Source organism: Eupeodes corollae, chromosome 2, assembly GCF_945859685.1.
Source record: "Eupeodes corollae chromosome 2, idEupCoro1.1, whole genome shotgun sequence".
Lineage (NCBI taxonomy): Eukaryota > Metazoa > Arthropoda > Insecta > Diptera > Syrphidae > Eupeodes > Eupeodes corollae.
The window spans coordinates 79,161,355-79,181,841 of NC_079148.1; the positions used below are offsets into that span (position 1 = coordinate 79,161,355).

Genomic DNA, 20,487 nt, shown 5'->3' on the forward strand with positions numbered 1-20,487 from the left:
TGCAACATTCAAATGATCTTACCAGCATGTCTATATAGTTTCGGGATTTAAATTTGTTAAAAATCTAAATTTTGGGTTCGGCTGTATCTAACAACTATATTTAGCATTATTAAGTGTTTTTAGAAAACGCGAGATAAAATAAAGACATTTCAAAATTGGTCGCATCAAAAGATGTAAAACTTATGCATCAGCTTGTATAAGCAGGGTTTGCAAGATTTCATGACTGAAATCAGTTTGTTATAGCTCTGACAACTTACACGTTATGTTTTTAATTATGTAAATTAAATGTCAACATTTTATATTTTGATATTTCCCCCATTTCCATAGAGTTTTACAAGTTTCATTTACATAAGTTCCTGTATTTGAATTTATTATTTTACTTCATGTTTCCAACTTGATTTGAAATTAAAACTGAAAGGTGAACCATTTTTTTGCTGCTGCTATATTTGCAGCAGGATTTTAAATTAATAACAAAACTACCGATATAATTGCAGAAAATATATTGCTTCCTCGTCATACACTGGTACTGCAGTGGTAAATTGTTTACATATGAACATATATATAAGTATTCAACTTCAACTTTACTGGCAATTGCCAATCCATCATCACTATAATGTGAAGAAATTATATAGCTATGGAAGAAAAAGCAAAAGCCAGTTGATCCAACAAGTGGCACAGACCGTTTTCATTGCATTATTAGTCAAGACTTTTGTGCTTCATTTGACCATTGGCCACATTACAACAGGTCGAGTAAGTTGATTGAGCTTAAATTAACAACAATCAGCGGTTTTCTGTTAATATTTTTCTTTTTTAAGTTTCTTTTTTACATTCAATTATAACAAATTAAATAAATCAAAAAGTAAACACTCTCCGCAAGATTTGTTTAAATTTAGTTCATAATAAAAAATAGTAATTACAGAAAATTAATTGCTATCTGATTCACATATGTACATACCTGCGTACATACATTATTAACATTAAATTAGAACAAGTCGAAATAAAGTTCAAAATACAATATTGTTACAAGGTAATCAACATTGAAAAGTAGGCTTTGAGAATATAACTAAGTTGTTTAACCTAGATTTATGTTTTTACAAGTGGTTCGATTTTAAATGAAAATGAAAGTAAATGTCAACAAAAAAAAAAGAAGATACATATTTACGCAAGTGTCTTTGATTTTATAAAAATAAAAAAAATGTATAACCTGAATGATTGAAAGAAGTGAAAATAAATTTGACAGCTGACAAAGGATACATACACCATACATACATATTACCATAGACATTATGACAACATATTTACTGAAAAATGAAAATTCTCAGTCAAAACAAAGAATTGTTTAAATGAACTTATATGTATGTATTTTGGAAACCCATATGGCCAGTGTCAATCATCAATTGATAGGTCATATTTTTTTTTATAATAAGCACAAACTCAACTACCCTTATTATGCAGACACAGTGTGAGCACTAGTTAAATGAGAGAAGGTTTGTCAGAGATGTCGGTGAGTGCCCATTGATTTTGAATTACTGAATTTTGCAATGACTAGGAAAAGCAGAGTGTGGTAAGGCATTCCACATTCGCGTAGTACCGCTAAGGAACGAATATCTCTATTTGACAGTACGGCCGAAGTTGGGCTCGAGGGTATGCTGATGAGCATTCCTAGAAGTGCGAGTATTACGGTTGAACTGTTTAAGGGGATGAGTATAAATCGTTAAAATAACGGTAAGAAATTATCAGACAAGAAACCTTACAACGATGTTCAAGCGAAGTAAATGAACTTATGATCATATTATCGTCTATCAATTCAAATGCTTTACGTTCAATACTATCCAAGAAGTTTAAGTAAGTTGCAGGAGCATCAGCCCAGAGATGGGAGTTATACTCAAGCTTTGGACGTATATAATACTTGTAGATGGCAGCCAGATCAGAAGGGGTGAAATATTTGTTCGATCACCTAAGGAAACCCAAACACCTTGCGGCATTTTTGGCGACATCGCGTATGTGATCGTTCCACAAGAGGTGGTTGGTGACACACATACTGAGAATATCAAGGTGTTCAGTCTCATTGATGCCATTAAGCATTTTTAAAGCATTAAATTCCCATTAATCCCCACTGAACAATACTGTTTAGGTCGGAATTCAATGAGCGTATCATATTTTTTCGTTGGAGTTCCACACCCGAAGAATAGGGATGTGAGTATGAAAACAAATATGAAAAACTAATAGTACTATCGTCAGGGAAACAATGTATTGGATGTTGCAGAAATAATCAAATTTAGCATTCATAACAAAAATGTAAGCAACTTTTTAATGATAATTTTTTTTATTATTAAAAGTAGTCATGGAAAATTCTAAGCTGTCAAAACTTGTATCAATTAGCTATTTAAATGTAAAACTATGCATTGATAGTTCACACTTACAACAGGGGAGCTTATATTCAAATGACATCGTTCTTTATGTTTTTAGTTAAAGTTAATGTAATGTTATGCTTCAATTTATGGTAGAACGTTGATATATGCATATGTACATATATAGTTCACATGATGTATGCAATTTGCAATATAAACTAGTGGACTCTATTTAATTGGCAAGTAAACCAGGCACATTTTAGTATACACGATTGTCATATCTTAAAAAATTCAAAACAGATCTATTAATAAAAATATTGCCCCATTTGTTTAACAATCGTGTTAATTCACGAATTGTGAAAATATTGCCATCATAAACGTCATTTGTCAGCCATTGTCAGAAGACGTTTGAAGATATCCGATGACGTTATTTAAGAGATCTGAAAATTAAATTACCCTTTTTGATATCCAATAAACCTTCTAAAAGAACACAAAATCAAATCAGCTAAAAAAGTGACGAACAAATTTTATGCTTAGCTAAGGTTGACCTAAGACCCCTAACGTTGACCATACTGATAATATGGCGAAGGCAACAAAATTGAACTATCATGTCATAAGATTAAATTATCTACATATTGAGTAAAATTGAGTTGCGGAAATATTACTAATAACATAGATTTGTGTAAATTCAAAGAAAGACAAAAATTGTGTTAAGAAAAAATGGAAGTATTGAAAAAAAAAAACAAGAAATTCAGTGTAAAAAGTTCAACAACAATAAAAAAGAATAAACTTCTTCAGAACGGGTTCAGATTAACAATATTGTCGTTAAAATTTTAAGTTTTTTCAACCATTAAAAACAAAATTTAATATTAATGAAAAACGTAAAAGAAACTCGTTTTATAATGTTGAAAAATATTTTAAAAAGACTTAAACGGTCCATAACTTCAGAAATATAGAGAGTATGTGACTTGAAATAAGTGTTCAATTTATAGACAGCAACATACATTTGTTATTGAGACTTTCTTTAACATTGTTTAAATATAAATTTTCTATGGGAAATCGGTTTAAATTTTGTTCAGTGTAACCATAAGTTAACAAAAATAAGTTGGAAGAACGTTTACTACTTGTTTTGTTTTGTGTAAGGTTAACAATTTAAGACCGGTTAATAGTTCTTCTGATACAGGTCACACAACCCCAGAGGTGTATTAAGTATATAAAAAGACAGGAGAACATCATGAAATGTATCACATAAAATAGAATATTTTGAAACTTTATAGCCCTTATTACGAGAAGCGAATCGAATGTTCGTTTTGAAGCGAACGTTTGAGAAATCCAATACAGAGCAAAATTAAATTGGGTGAAATTCGACTTTCAAATGCAAAATTAAGATGGATGAAATTCAACTTTCAAATGAACACCTCTTTTTAAAAAAAAAAAAGTTGGGTATTGAAGTGAATATTGAAATAGTATTCACTTTCAGTCGAACGTTCGCTTCGCTTCTCGTAATAAGGGTATATATTTCCAACATGTTCTTTATCCTATTTCTTTTAAAAAATAAAACTAGGATTATATAAATCTCTTTTTGATTAGGAGATGAAACTCTTCGATTGTAAAACGAAACAGGAACTGGTTGAAAAATTGGTGTTTTCCCGGTTTACCGAAACCCTCAACAAGATGAGTCAATGTGAGTGCTTTCCTACCATTTTAATTATTTTGGCAAGTCGAAAGCTAACTTTTTACTATGGTTTGGGAGAGCTTTAAACCCATAGACAGTTGTACGGTATATTTCAAAGTGTAAGCAACACAAGAGCGCCTTCAAACTGTTAAACTTAAAATAAGCTCCTGACTGCAAGTCAATAATACTTCTCACTCAACCCCCAGCACAATCACACGCTCAAACCTCAAAGTAAACACTTACAACACAAATTGTTCTTATTTTGCGTTATATCATGCGAAGATGCCAACGGTCGAGAATACTTTGCTTCCGTTCAATTTCAAGAAAGCTAGCAGAGTTCTATCTCGAGACAGACATGGAGATGGAGAGGTACGTATAAAATTGATAGTTGTTGTCTTGTGCAGAATGAACAAAAAAAAAAGGTTCTCCTTTTATATTATTATTATTTTTAATGTTATGCTAATGCGATAGTGATGCATTGGAGGACATGTATTGTATACGAAACGTACATAAGTGCTCCTTCTAAATCAGATAACATACATTTAATATCTTGGCAAACAACAATGGACTCTGGTGTAAGATTACGGAAAACGCTTTGAACGATCGCTCTCAAGTTTGCTGTCTCATCGTCAGAATAAGAATGCGCAGGTGATAATAATGGAAGAACTCAGATTTACATCCGTTGTCTGAGTGATGGTGATGGTGACGGTGACGGACGACCGACTTGCTTGCGACGATACATAAACGCCTCCACATAAATTGGATTAGTTTACATGCAAAAATGTTCAACAGCAAAAAAGAAGAAAATACCTAAGTAATCATTTTCTTTTAGCTGATGAGGGCTAACATCCATAAGAAAAAATAAGGTTAGGAAAAAAAGTTCATCCGAGTACAAGGTCTACTGTTATTTAGATGTGATTGAAATCAACATCACCAACAACAATTTGCGTGTACATGTTCTTTTTTTCTTTCAAAGCGAGATTTGGTGTTGAGTTGTGGTGTGAAATTACCTTAATAAGACAAGTGCAGCTGTAGCCTTAACATATAGTTTGTTGTTTATGTCCAATTTAAACAATGTTTGTGAGACAAGACGTTAACTGATCTCGCCATCAACGACCGAAAAGAAAACAAGTTTCATTGGAATTTAGGCAAAGGAAAATTAAAGAAAACAAATACCGAGAAATGTATTTACTTTAAAGTAATATATTTTTATTAAATTAAGGGTAGTATTTAGGTAAACAGAAATTATAGGTTAGAGACGATTTCAGTTTTTTAAAAAAAAGATACAGTTAGAAGATTGTATCTAGGGATTTGACGGAAAATTAGTAACAACGTGTAATTTAAAATTTTGTCACGAAAAATTGATTTTATTACAGATGTTTTCAAGCTTTCAATCTTATGTGCTCGTGTTTTTTATTTTTGATTATATTGATTATACTTCATAGTTTATTGTTAACGCTTAGAATGAAAAATTATTTTAAAATGTAGTTCAAAGTTTTGTATTTGGGCAGGTAATATTTAAGTACTCATTGAAAATACACAAGTTGTTTTATCTTTAACCATCCTATTTATAAGATAACGGATTTAACTTTTGATAAATTTTTACTAGAAAATTCATAATGGCAACGATGTTTCATGAACAGGTAAAACAATGTCACTGAATCGCAGATGCCCAAAAATATATTTCCAACAAACGCTTAACTTTATCTACCTTCGACTTCGATTGAAAAAATATCTGATTGATAAGAATTTATTCAATATTGTGTGCTGCATACGTTTATAATTTGTTTGTAATAATTTTCAGGCACTCAAGGGGTTATTAGTACCCTTTATATGCTTATATTTATACACACTACGATAGTAGGGAAAATAACGGAGGATTTAAGAGGAGATACTTAAAGTTCTGAACATAATTGGAGGGATAAAATTGACCGTATACCGTAATTTGAGGTCAAGGGTAATCTGATTACCATTGTTTGTAAAAATATCGATAACACAACGAAAGCCATGAAACATAGCGGCGATGTTCAAGGGATGGAATTGTTTCGGTTATAGTTCTATCGACTATCATTTTCAGAGCTCTTTCTTGAATTCTATCCAAGAGATTTAAACTTGTTTTTGGGACACCTTATAGAAAATTAAATGCATTACTTAAAACACGATCAACTAAAACAATTACATATTTAAAAAATTAAAGTGAATAAATACAAATATGTTGTCATCAAAACATTCCCAAAACTGATCAATGATGTTCAAATAAAACCACGGTTGTGAATAAATTAATCTGAAACACTATAAAGTGCAAACCATTCATACATTTTCTTTAATAAATTATCGATTTATTCCAGTAAAACAGGTGCCAAAACAACAAAATAACGACAAATTGTCTCATTAGTAAAAGAGTTAGTAATTATAAATTATAAACGTAAATTGGTTTCTTGTTTGAAATATAATACACAATGTGATATACAATCGGTGGACAAGTCAATAATTAGGATCATTGTCATAATCCGCTTAAAGCCGCTCAATTAGACGTTCAGATATATTTTCTGTAGAAGTGTCATTATTAAAATTAACTTTTATCGCTTCCCATAAATACGTACTCTTAAAAAAAGTCAAAACTTTGAAATGAAAACTCTTCTTAATTTGACATGACGTGGTAAGCAATTTCTTATAAAATAACATCATTCTGTATGGTTTCCTTTGACAGTTTGCATAATGACAATGTCGGTTTATACTTTGAGAACAAGACGAACGGTGTCAGGATGGAACTTTTAACAAATCCCCTTAAAAACAAAACCTAATGTTAATTTATTCAAAAGTTTTTATTATAATAATTATTAATGCAAATTCTTCTTCTTCAATAAAAAATTACCTACAAAAGAAGAAGATAAATATCGTAATAATATTTCTCTGAAAAGAGAAAAGACAAACAACTTTTTTTCCCAACATCGCACTTGGTTCCTTCTATTTAAATAATGGACTGGGGTCTTGAATATTTATTCACAGCTGTATTTCATTTTGTTGGTTTCTTTTCCCCAGGACCGGATCAATATAAACAAAATTGTGGACGGCTTGAAGGCTAATACCTTAGGTTTCAAGTATCACTTATAATAACCCTTAACACTCTTTCATGATTTTGAAGATTTGAGGAATGTTATATTTCCCAAACCAAAGCTCTAAATTAAATTAAAATAAATGCTAATCAAATAAGGAGCCCCTTTAGGGATTATTGTGAATCATAATAAAGCCACGATTACAGATGTCATATTATTTATAATAATATTCCGGGACTGGCTTGTTTTCATACACTTTTATTTTTAGGTCCGTCCGCGTCGTGTCGTTGCGTCGGTTGGTTTTGCTGACTCACAAATATTATTATCATTAAATTTAAATTGATTGTGATTGCGATTTGTTTGTAAGTCCTTTCTTTCACCCAATTAACTTGTCTTCTTTGCCAATTTTTTTGTCGGTTTCACTGTTTCACAAACCTTTTTGCCATTTAAACGATATGAAAGAAAAAAGAAACATGTTGGTGGACGGATATAATTTAGTCGACCAAATTATAGAATTATGTTTTTATAGGTAAGGTTGTTGGCCTGTTCCCTTAACAAGAGTCTTGTATATATTGAAGAGAGTATTATGCTGATACTTAAACTTACAATGGAATGAGTTCCAAGAAAAATAAATAAATTGAATCGTAACACTTTTTAACAATTGTGTGTAACTTTGTTGTTTTTGCCGAAGAATCGTCAACTGTAGGCGGCGACATGGACTGAACTTTTAGTTTTCTTTACATGCACCAGGCACTTAAATTTAGTTGTGTGCGTCACTAAGAACCGTAATCCGTAGTGTTACAGAAAGCCAGTCTAGTTTTGTCTACTTTTCGTCAATATTTTCAACAAGATTAAAATCGAAAAGCTATCACCAGAATTGAGGCATGTCGATCACCGAAACGTCGTCGTATGTTTGTTTAAATTCATAAAAATAATCTAGATTTTTAACGTAAAATTATCTTTAATTATTAAGCCCAAAAAAAAGTATGACAATTAGAATTGAATAAAAAGGCTTTCTTGCATTCTTATTTCCTAAAGAGATCTTTTGAAAAAAAAACTTTTTTTCTTGTTGTCACGTGAAACATAATGTTAATGCTTCGTAATCATTTGTCTTATTAATGGCATCCCTTCTTCCCTACAATCAAATGAACATCCATTTATTTCTCTAAAAAATATAAAAAATACGAGTAAAAATATCTATTATTGGAAAGATCGGCTATATTTTTCAAAATTGAATAATGTGCTAGGGTTTGAACAAACAGTTAAAGTCAATTATAGATCAAATTTACAAAAAACATTTCTCATCGATTTTGTGCGGGTCATTTATGTTCTTTATAAAAAAAAATAAGTTAAGATAATGAAATTATTTCTGCGATATTCTGTTTCAAGATAAATAATTTTTTTTCTGAAATGGCGGAAATGTTCATATACGTACATTGTACATACTTAAGAAGTATATAAATATTTTGTTACACATAAACTACTCTCAATAAATGTATCGTATTATTGAAGTCGATATCCGCAGATATATCTATTTTATGGACATATATGTTATTCCATTTATGCCATCTTATAGATAATACAATATTGGTTTTAACTACGCATAATTATAATTTACAACGAAAGCGACACTGACACTCGACTTCTTTTATTACAATTGTAAATGAAACGATATACGGTTATATGAAAATCAATATCATTGAGACTTTTATAAACAAGTTGTCGTATTTCATTTACCTTTTCTGAAATTATACACTGCAGATCACTCAATTAAATACATTTCTATGGATATTTTGAAGTTTCTTTTTATACTCTACAATGATATAGATTGATAAATGAGAATGTTTTCGCAATAAGGAAAATGTACAGACAATGTTGGGAGTTTATATTTATTTTCTTGTCAACCTCACGAACATTGAGATCTATTGAACTAAAGTTAATTAAAAGAATGTACCTAATCAAAAGAGTTGCACTTTAACAAACAGGTGTAACAAATATGGATCGAAACATAAATGGTAAGAAATATAATAGCAAATCGTTTTTTTTTTCATTTTTTCATTAAGTTTTTCTCATTTTTGTATGAAAACTAAGAAATGCAACAAGCGTTCCAGATTTAGAAACTAGAAAGAGATGCTTTACAGAAATGTCCTTATTTGAGATTTTGTACAATCGATGGAAGCTAGTGAGGGTTGATATGTTAAGATATATAATACAGATTTCTATTTAAGGAATGATAACAAATAGATATTATATGGATAAGTATTATAATAAAATAACGTACATATCTGATTAAAAAGAAGATTTCGTTTTTTATAAACGTTGCTTTCCTTTGGTGTTTAGAATTTAAGGGAAGTTCATCTATAATGTAGACACATGGAATTGTTTACGTCAGAAGTTTTGTACACTGATCTTTCTTTTCGTTGATTTTTTTATTTTTCGATAGGTGCTAGCCTCCTTAAATGAAAAATATAGACATTATTTGAACTGGTGTCCTTTTTTTCACAACAAGATCTAATACTTATTTAGTTTTGGAAAGATTTCCATTAAATGTTCTCCTGATTTAGAAAATTATAAATTTGTAATTCTGTTCTTTGTATGTTTTTCAACTCTTACTTTCTTATCAATAGTTTTTGGTGTGAACGTCTTTTATTTTTTCAAATAATTTTTGGACTTACTCCTTTGTGTGTTTTTCAAACGATACCGCTCCACTAAACAACACTTTTTAAATGAAAAACTTCATTTTTTTCTCAAGTTTGTTTTCCTTTAGTCAAAATTCCGAATATTTAAAGTTTTTAATACTAAATACAGAGCATTGACCTTTTAAATAGACAAGCATGTAAAAAGTGTCTTCTTTTAACATTTATAACAATTTCGTCTTGTACTTCAAATTTAATTGAAATTTTTGGATAAAATTATCTTTTTTTTTAATTTTATTAACAATAATATTTTTCGGCAATTCTTGAGGACACTATAAAAGAATTCAGTATGTTGTGATTGCAATCATTGTAAATCATTTACTGAGCTCAACACAAATTTTACAAAGGAGAAGAAATTAAAAAAATGTATAATGATAGCAAAAGAGTGCGAATAATTCACATGCATAGTAGATTGATTTTAAGCTTAAAGTCCTAGTCACTAGATGGACCCAATCTTTCATTAAAGTTTAAAAGTTTGCTTTCCCTTACAAGTCTGAAAGTTGACAGAGAATACAAGAAACTTGAATCGGTGCTGATATGAAAAGTACACATTTCGAAGCTTAGAGAGGAAAGAGTAGTATTCCTTCAATACGCATAATTTTCGCATTTTCCAGTTACTCGCAAGTTACGATTTCCGGTAGAGAACACGTTTATAGCTGAGTTGTATATTTATTTAATTGCATATGCAGTATATAGACCATTGTGCAGTACAAAAACTTGAAAAAGTTTTGACATGTGATGAATTTATGAACATAATTATCCAAAACTCGGAAGTTCAGTTATGTGCGCGTATGTTTTAGTTTTTTTTCTTTTAATGTCTTAAACTGGACAGAAATTGCACAACATAATATTTTTTTATTATTATTCTTTTAAATGTATGAACATCAGATCTAGATGCCGAAATGCTGCTGGGCAAGGTGCACCCAAGTGGAGTGCAGACAGGTCGTCGGCAACTAGTTTTCACATAAATTCCCAGAAATTACAACACAAAACAACACACCACGCCACAACACCAGGGTACAGACAACCAAGACACTCGAGCGTTGAGCGTCGAGCATTAAAAAATCTCGAAGACTTGGCGCAATTGGCATCATCGCATCGAGTACACAAACTCGAATAACTACAATATCTTATCCATTCTAATATGTATGAACAACAATAACAAACAACAACAATTAAGTAAGCAAAGAAAAGTGTTTTTGTTGTTTTTTTTTGTGTATTTATGTCTTAAGCTTGCACTCTTGGTATATGATCTTATGGCAGAAGCGACTTACTACCTATGCTCATACTCGTGGATGTCTTGGGTCATAGAAGTTCACTATCACTCACTTTCACTGGAACATTGTATATAAGTTCATTTACTTAATTTCGCAATTAAAATAATCACAATAATTAAAAGAAACTGAAATAGATTTATAAAAGGTAAGCTATATATTATGTTATACTAAGGTAAGGTACCTTAGTATAATATAATATAATATCATGGCACTTAACTCCTAATAAAAGTGAGTATTTTAGTGATTTTTTTGTCAGACAGTCACGTAAATTTACTGGCATATCTGAACATAAAATCATATATACGTACGTATGTGAGTATCTCGTAATGCATTGCTACAGCAGGAAAGGAAATATGATATCTGCTGCGAAGAAATAAGTTTTCTTTTATTTTTAATTTTTAATTCGATTAATGAACAACTTTTACCGCAATGCTATCGCACCGGCTGCTAGTGTCATGTTGATACAGTGAGATTCTCTAGGTTAGACAATTACACTGGTGGACAAAATTACGTTTTCTCATCTGTCCCACAAAACAAAACAATAACTTTTTAAATGATTAAGATGTCATAAATTCGAAACTAGCCCTTACATTTTTCTATCAAATCAGATTTTTAAAACATGCCACTTTAAAAATGCTTAACACAACCAAAACGGGGTTTTTAAGGATAAGTTAAAGCTCAAAGTGTATTTTAACAATAAATCGTATTATGATTTTGTAAAGTACAAATCATTTTAGTTTCTTATTTCGTTTTTAGAAATTCTCATTTATAGTTATGAAACTTTACTTGACTCTATATGAATTTTTTAGAAAATCCTTAACTCGTTAGTTTTGAAAAATACGGTTTGGACTTAATTTTTAGTGCTGATTTCAAATCGAAGCGTTTGTTTTAACTTTTTGGTCAAGTTTAAAAAAAAAAACCGTTTGCAGCATTATTTTTATATTTTTTAATATGCACATTTCAAAAACTCGATATAATAGAATTATTTAGATCATAGATTTGTTAGAAGAATAAATTTACTTTCACACCGTTTCACTTTTTCTCTTAAAACCCGTTTTAGCATAAATTGTGCAGAGTTTCTTTATGATTTTTTGAAAAACATGCGAAATTTATCACTTTAAAAAGATTTTTCGAATATTATATGAAATAATATAAATATTTCAACTTAATATTGAAGAACAGGATTATAGAATTGGAAAACCATCAAGGATTTCATTGCAAAATATAGCTACTTCAAAATATTAACAGCCTTAAAGAACCCTTACTATTTTTTGAATTTTAAAAAGTAATGTCTCAAAAACCTGACGTGATACATTAATTTTGAAGTCGAATTTGAATTCAAAATATGCCCTGATAAAATTTAATTTCATTAGAGATTGATCAAAATGTTAATGCGTCCAATGTGATTCAAATCGAACTAAAGTAATATTTTATCCCTTGAATAAAAACTCAAGATATTTTTGTAAGGATTGAAAATAATATAGAATTTAAACTCGAAATATACATTGATATAAATGGGTTCATCCCCTGCAAAATTGAGATCTGTAAAGTTTATTTATTTGTTAAGACTACCTATACTTATTCCTTTAGCTAAGGGAAGTTAAATGTGTTCTCTTCCGCCTTCTCAGCTTCATATCTTTTTCAAAAAATAGATGAGTTGTGGCTTATATTGCTCATGTGGGTTTCCCGACACTAACTAACATAAAATCATAATTTCCAATCCTTCAAAAAAATTCAAATATAACATTGTTTACAAGTACAAATTTAGTTTTCAAAGCCATTCCAACAAACATGCTTTAATTTAAAGTTGACATTTTTCGAATTGGCCAGTTACAAGGACTTTTATTTGGTTGAGCATTGAACGCGCCAATCATCAAATTAAAAAAATAGAATTCTTTAAAGTTACATTAAGAACTCTAAGTAAGTTTAAATTAACAGTAAAGGCATTCATGCAAGGTCATTAAACCAGAGCAGACGTAAGTTCTTCATTTGGGTGGGTAAATTAATTAAGAAATTTATTTTATGAAATGGTTTACCTAAATTTGGATAAAGTTATCAAACGGTTTTGCTTCGGTAAAATATGAAATGACTTTTTATAAATTTATTCAACCGTTGTAGTGACTTTAAAAATAAGGCATGTTCAAGAATATTTTCTTAGAAAACTAAACCAAACTCTGACCGATTGTATCACCAATAGTTGTCATTAAAAATTAATAAAAGAAAAAACGAATTGAAACGTAGGAGTTGAAAAGCACACGTGGGCTCTTTACTTTCAAAAACAAAACCAAATGTTCACTATGTTCAATGCTGTCCCCTGACGTTAAAGCGTAACCCACCCCGATGCCGATATCTATTAGTGCGACTTGCATGCAGGGAACTAATTAATTTTCAATATTCGGTATGTGTATCTTAGATCACCCTTTTAAGGAAAAATGTTGCTAGGTGCTTACGATATCTCAACGGTGCAAAAAATTGTTCACCCCTTCTGATCTGGCTGTAATTTACAAAGCATCCATAAGTCCAAAGCTTTAATACAACTCACATATCCGAGCAGGTATCATAAAAACAAGTCTAAATTTCTTGGATTGAATCCAAAAAATTTTTTAAAATAGTGGGCTATAGAACATTAACCGAAACATTTACATCGCTCGAACACCGCCTCAATGTTTCATGCCCTTAGTTGTTTTTATCGATATTTTTACAAACAATGTTCTGTCGAATTAGCCAGTTGTGTTCCACCCCTTAAACAATTCAGACGTAATGCTCGCACATCTAGAAATGCTCATCTGTCGTACTGACAAGTATTAAGATTCTTTTTTTAACCGCACATCGAGAATGTACAATGCTTTAGCCAACTCTGTCTTTCCCTCCCATTTTAGTATTCAAAACTTTAGGATTAATGTGCATCTGAATATACTCTAAAATTCTTCCCTATCTTTAACCTTCGCACACTGTGTTTTAATATAAACATATAAAAAGCATATTAATAACCGCTTCAGTGCCTGTAAATTATAAAAAAAAAACTAAGTTGATCTTTGTATCGATTGCATTCTTAGTAACGGCGCAGCTTTTACTTGTCAAAAATCAAAATTGACCTATATCCAAATAATGACCAATTCGTAATGAAACCCCTCATTGGAAAACCCTTTATTATGTTATACGCTTTAAAAGTTAATTCCTTTTTGAAACTATTTCCTGTATACGTATAAATAGTTTGTACTAAGGCATTTAAAAATATAAATTACGTTATTACTGTCATTCGTGTTTTTTTGCTTCCTTGTTACTAAGTTTTGGTAGTTTCCGATCATCATTAACAAAATATAATAGTCTAGTAGGTTCCCAGGGACAAATGTACATGTGTATGTTCTATGGAGGTATAAAAAAACCCAAATATTTATCACCTTAATGACGAGACTCTCTTTTCTGGAATCCATTAATAATGTCCCACACCAGTGATGATCTCAACCTGTTGAACTACCTGTAGGGTACATACTCGTAAATAAACTAATGGCTCAACAACAACAATAACGACATAAATAATACTTCTATACTCCTGTCATTATAGTTTCCTGGAAAAAGGACGAAAAAGAAGACATTCTTGTGTCCTGTGTCATATTTTCTGTGTGTACTAAGACGATACGCACATTGAACCAATACCTAATAATTGAAGGGAGGGTTCAGGGTTTAGGTTTTTTTTTTCGATTTCGGTAAAATGTATTTTAAGGCTTGGGAATTTTTTCCAACCTTTGGAAATCTGACACCGTTCTGATTCGATGTATAAAATGTTTGTGTTATTTTCTGTACATGTCGCGGATGTTTACGGTTTAGTTTTTTTTTTTTTTTCTTTATGGGTTTATTTTGTATGGTCTGAAACTATGTCAAGTTATGAAAAATAATTATGTGAATGTCAAAGTAAAAACAAATTTAGAGTTTTATACGAGACTTGGAATTGTTATTCTATTTATTTTATGATTGAATTTTGCAATGACAACGCCATTCTTCAGCTGTCTGCGCAGACAAATATTTTCTTATTGTACTTAGCTGATAAAAAATACGTCATTAGCAGGTATTGTATGTGAGATATCAAGACTTTTTATCAAAACCTTGATGATATCATTTTATTGATATAAAACACCATTAAACCCTCCAGCAAATAATTTTTCCACTTTTTATCAGATCTACCTCTGAATTTATGGTTTTGAAAACGAATTATACAAATTGGTTTGAGTGAAAACAAACCCTTAAGGCAGTACATTGTTAACCAATGCACTTTTTGAGAATTTAAACTGTCATGTCAATTCGATAAAAAGTTCTGTGTACTACTACATTATGAAATTGTGTCTTGTATAACAAAAAAAAATTAAAAAATTCTTTATTTTTTAAAATTACTAATCACAAATTGTAATTGATACTTTAACCTTTTTGCTTCCAAATTATATTTGTGTGGATTGCAACACTTTACTTCACACAAATAGCTGTTAATCCAAATATTGCGTATAATTTGGGATACAATTTCATAAAAAAAGGTGGCGCCTCAGTCCGTTTAGAACTACGGCCTAGTGACTTACAACTCTCAACTATTCCTTTGTACAAGTAATGTTGTCAGCTATGGAGGTCCCCGAAAGGCCGAAAGGCTAATTTGAGAAAGTACATTTAATGACAACAATTACTCTTGGATGATTTTGTGAATTCTTCGAAAGATGCAGTACCAGTGAAAACAAACTTTTTAGATGACACACGCAGGGATTGAACCCAAGACCTCTGGTATGATAGTCCTAACGCACTAATCACTTCATAAGGTAAGTAAGTATTTGTGTAGAATTTAATGTCGTTGAAGAGTAATTCACCATCATTGACACTATCCATGAGTGGCACTTGCAACAAGTATCAGCATTGCACAGAGCTTCGTTCTTTTGCCGTCCTCTACAAAAGTGAAATGCTTTTATATCAATTTCACAGTAAGCAGGAATTCAACCTTTCAATCTTCTTTTTGGTAGAAGGAATTGAAGCAAAACGATGAATTTATGTTCATCCGTGCGTCGAATAGACGGGTTCATAAAAACATTAAATCATTTAATTTATTTAAACATTTTAAAACACCTCTTACTTTGAATTTATATCAAGATTTATATAACCATTTTTTGAATTATATTTGGAAGCAATATACAATAAAGCAACGAAAATGTTTACGATCGTCCTAAAATTTTAAACGATACATCTATAGCACACATCACTTGAACAACAATAAGTGCTTTTTATAGATTGTTTAAATTCTCATAACTTCTGATTCACTCTACAAACAATTAAGCTTTAGTACAGTTCTCTATTTCTACAATTTATTACCTAATCTAAATAACTCTTTTTGTGTTTTTTTTTGTTTATCAAAAAGGTATTTATCCAAAAAACCTTGACTCAACACTCACGACTAGACGACAATATTTGTGTAGAATCTATGACGATTTAAATAGAATAGATAAGTTAATACATAGGTAAGTAAAGTAGGTAGGTACGTAGTTACTAAATTTTTGTAAAATAATAACAATATAACTAAATCAGTGAACACACCACAATTTAAGGTAATTACGCTTCTAAATGTTACTTTAGAATATTTTTTTTGCTTTTCTGAAAGCATAACAAAAATCCATTAGATGTGATGATGTTAAGAACGGAAATTAATTTTGGTTTGAATTCGCCATTTTTTTTTTTAATATTTGGTTGCGATGCGAATCCAACTTCAGCTCATTTTCTTTTCTCTCCTATTGTTGTTTTTTTTGTTTGTTATATTAATTAAATTGCACAATAGATTTGAATGCAGATAATTATTATTGTACCTGCAAAATTTTTACACATTATAACAATCGTGCACGGTTATTGCAAACTTAGACACTTTGATGAATTTTCATTCCATGGAAGATACATAGATAGGTAGGGCTAATCAGGGTGTATATAAACCACTGCACAGTTTTTCTTTGGTGGGGAAAATTAATTAATTTTCATTTAGATCATTACTAGACAAACAAAAGGAAAACACAAACATTTTTTTTTTAAGAAATTAATTCAACAAATTTTTGTATTCGAATGAATTGTTTAGCAGTCGAGTTCGAAATCATACAGGTGCGCGTCGCGTCGTCGCAGTCGCAGGCGATTGTATACTAAACTAACATACCGTAAACCGTGATTCAAGTGAATGGATATCGGTTGCGATTGCGAGTGCGACTTGCGATCATCACTTATTGTTGTTGTTGTTTGTGGTCGTGATGTTGTTGGTCGCTCTTTTAGTGGATACGATGACGAACGACGAGACGCAAGAACGAAAATTGAGAAGGAATGTTTTGTTTATGTATTTCTCTTTGGTAGAGGAGTGGATTGTTTTTGTCAAGTACAAAACTCTCTTAAGTAAATGAAGAGATTATTACCTAAAGAAACAGTTGTTTTTAAAAAAGAGAAATTATCTGCATCTTAACTAAGGGAAACGTAGAAGAGAAAACAAAGTCAAGTTGATTAGGGTTTTCATAAGTATAAAATATCTAGTGCATTTAATAGTTCTCTCTGATAAATCGTTAATTCAACTCTAATTTGGTTATTTTTTGTTGTCCTATGGATTTTTTAGGCTACCTTTTTAAACCTTGAAATAATAAAACATTTTATTTCTGGTCTCCAATATCTCGACAATTCAAAAAACTTTAAAATACCTCCAAGTAGGTATTAAGTGCGAAATCAGGGATGGAATCGCCTAAGGTGATCATTTATCAACAAAAAAATATGTAATCGAATTTGATCTATTTAAGGTAATAGTCAGTTTGACTGTCAAAAATATGATAGTTAATTATAACCATTCCACACCAATATCTAAATTTTCACATTTAAATGACGTTACCTAAAGGCCTCTTGAGTTAAACGCCATTCACGGTGTTTAAGTGTCGCTTAACTTATTTTGACATATCATTTTTCATCTTTTTAATTTTGAAATTTTATTTAAATTGTGAAATGTTTTTCTTTCTGCCATTTTTTAAATAAAAATGAAAATATACTTTAATTTCATTTCATTTGTCAATGACTTAATGTAGTTAGTACATAAGGTGATCTAGAAGAGGTTGTTTTTGACGGAAGTACAGATTTTCAAAAGAAGCCACATCCCTGCTGATTTGCAAGGAAGACATTGGGGCCGATGTATGAAAATGTTTACTTCAAGAATGCATTTCATATTATTCATTTCTGTAACTGCAAAATAGTGGAGTGGATATCCACTCTCTGTGCGATATGCCAAAGAGTCAAATTTGCCTCAAAGAGACCTTTATTTGTTAAAATGTCAGTTTAGGTATCGGAACAAATAAAGGAAATGCAAATGTTAAGGAAATTACGTAGTTTTCCACTTGTCATGGGAACGACCGTTTACACAACTATTCGAATACCAAATCCCTCAATTCTTGGATCTTTTTTGGCGCCGTTTTATTTGTTTTGAAATTTGATATTTTAACAGAATAATCTATCGGAAGTAGAATTTCGTCATAGATTCGTGGATTACTTAAAGTTAGGGACACAAAAATTATATTGTTAATTACTGGTGAAAAAACGATAATATATAAGAATTTAAAATGTTTAAGCATATTTTAATAAAGGGCCTCTAAGAGACGTTTTAAGAAAATCGAATAGATACATAACATGGTGATCTTAGACATTAGGCACAACGCTTTCCTACATAAGCTTTTAACTATCAATTTCCCAATGTATCTCAAAAAGACTGTAAAACAATTTTTAATTAACAGGAAATTTAGAGTTATTGTAAATAATTCGTTTTCTAATGCGTTTGATGTAAGTGCTAGTGTACCTCGAGGCTCTGTACTTGGTCCTATCTTTTATAAAATTTTCACTTATGATTTCCCTTTCTGTAAAAAACCTTCTGCAATGCTTGGGAAGTTAAAATTATACTTCAAAAGCACAGGCTGTTTTTTCACTCAAAAAAGGAAAGCCTGTTTTTACCAAGCAACAACCTAGTTATATGCGGTGCAAGTATATTTGCAATCAAGTGGCCTTGGAGTATATTTCGATAAAACCCTTTCTTTTGGCTTACATGCGCAAGAAATAGTGAACAATGTTTGTATCACTACACAAGTTTTATACCCTTTCATCAACCATTAATCTAAATTGAGCATACAAAATAAGTACTTGATATTTCAACCAATAATATCTTACTGCACTCTGGCTTGGGGCAGATGTGCGTGATGTGCTTATGCTGTCACGTTCATAAGCTAAAAATACTTGTACTTGTTGAACGTGTCGAAGTTCTAAAAACGCAGTTTTGAAGTTTTGGCTCAGTAGTTATATCTCAACCTGAATTTATTGTAAGGGCTATAGTTTGCACACCAATTTCATTGAGATATATTCTCTCTTTTGGACTCTCAGGGTTAATATTAATTATCAAACAAATTAATAAATAACGACTCAAGGTTGATAAAATAGATATTATTAAATCATCAAACTATAGGCCTATTTTGTATAAAAATTGTTAGCTTGAGATTCAAAAATTGGCAAAAATTTTCTGTGTATTTTTCAACTCTAGCTTAGCGATTATATCAACAAGCTTAACTGTCGTACCTGGAACGAACATAACCCACACTTAACGTACAATTTTAAATGCGTCATCGAATATTATTTTCTTCTGTGGGCTTATGGTAAGGCCGAATTTTTCTTTCGAAAAATCAAAAGGGACAAATGTGGTTTTCAAAAATGTCTCCATACAAGTTGTAGGGGAGAGAAAAATGACGAATCCACTGAGCAAATTTCCATTCAGTGTTAATGACTTGGCCACCACCAGGCACCAACTTATAAAACTGTGGATTAAAGCTTAAATTATTAAAAATTTGGAAAAAAAATATATATATATTTGTTGGAGCTACACTAAGTCAATATATTAATTAATAACCTTTTCCAAAGCGAATAAAAAAAAAACAGTTAAATTTCGAAATTTTAATTTATAACTCTTTTTGTGTTAGTTTAATGCTCTGATCCTGGTTTTTTATTACATAGCTGATTGGATATTCTTACCTTTTGTAAAAAAAAAAAAAACAACAAAACAAAACAATCAGAATTCCAAATTTCCAGATTTATCGTTCAATGGATTTATATTAAATATAATGTAATTACCTGTAATGAAAGAAAAAACAAACATAAGTTAGATACTTTAATAAATAACTGTAAGCTTATAAGAGAACATATTCTGCAATCAAATAAAGAGTGTTTTGGATTCTCTGACGCACAAAAATAAATAAAGAGTAACTATAACCAACCAACATTAATACAGTTTAAGTTGCCTCTTGTGAGAGTCGGTAAAACTCGATTGTTGCGTTGATAATAATAAAAACAAATCTATAGCAAGGCAACAAGTGCATTCTCAAACTCTGTCATCCATGACTAAAAAATGTAAAACAAAAA

General features: G+C 30.6%; 1 protein-coding gene across 6 annotated transcripts in view; it reads right to left on the minus strand.

Annotated features, from left to right (window-relative positions):
- LOC129948401 (partitioning defective 3 homolog) overlaps nucleotides 1-20,487 on the minus strand; it is a 95,749-nt gene that overhangs the window by 20,259 nt on the left and 55,003 nt on the right. For 2 of the 6 annotated variants that reach the window (XM_056059395.1, XM_056059396.1), the window contains exon 1: nucleotides 16,887-17,205. The exons of 2 other annotated variants lie outside the window; for them this stretch is intronic. The gene's annotated coding sequence lies outside the window, so the exon portion shown is untranslated. Of the gene's footprint in view, nucleotides 1-16,886; nucleotides 17,208-20,487 lie in introns of those variants that run through there. 2 more of the 6 variants (XM_056059398.1, XM_056059399.1) reach the window with 2 other exon arrangements.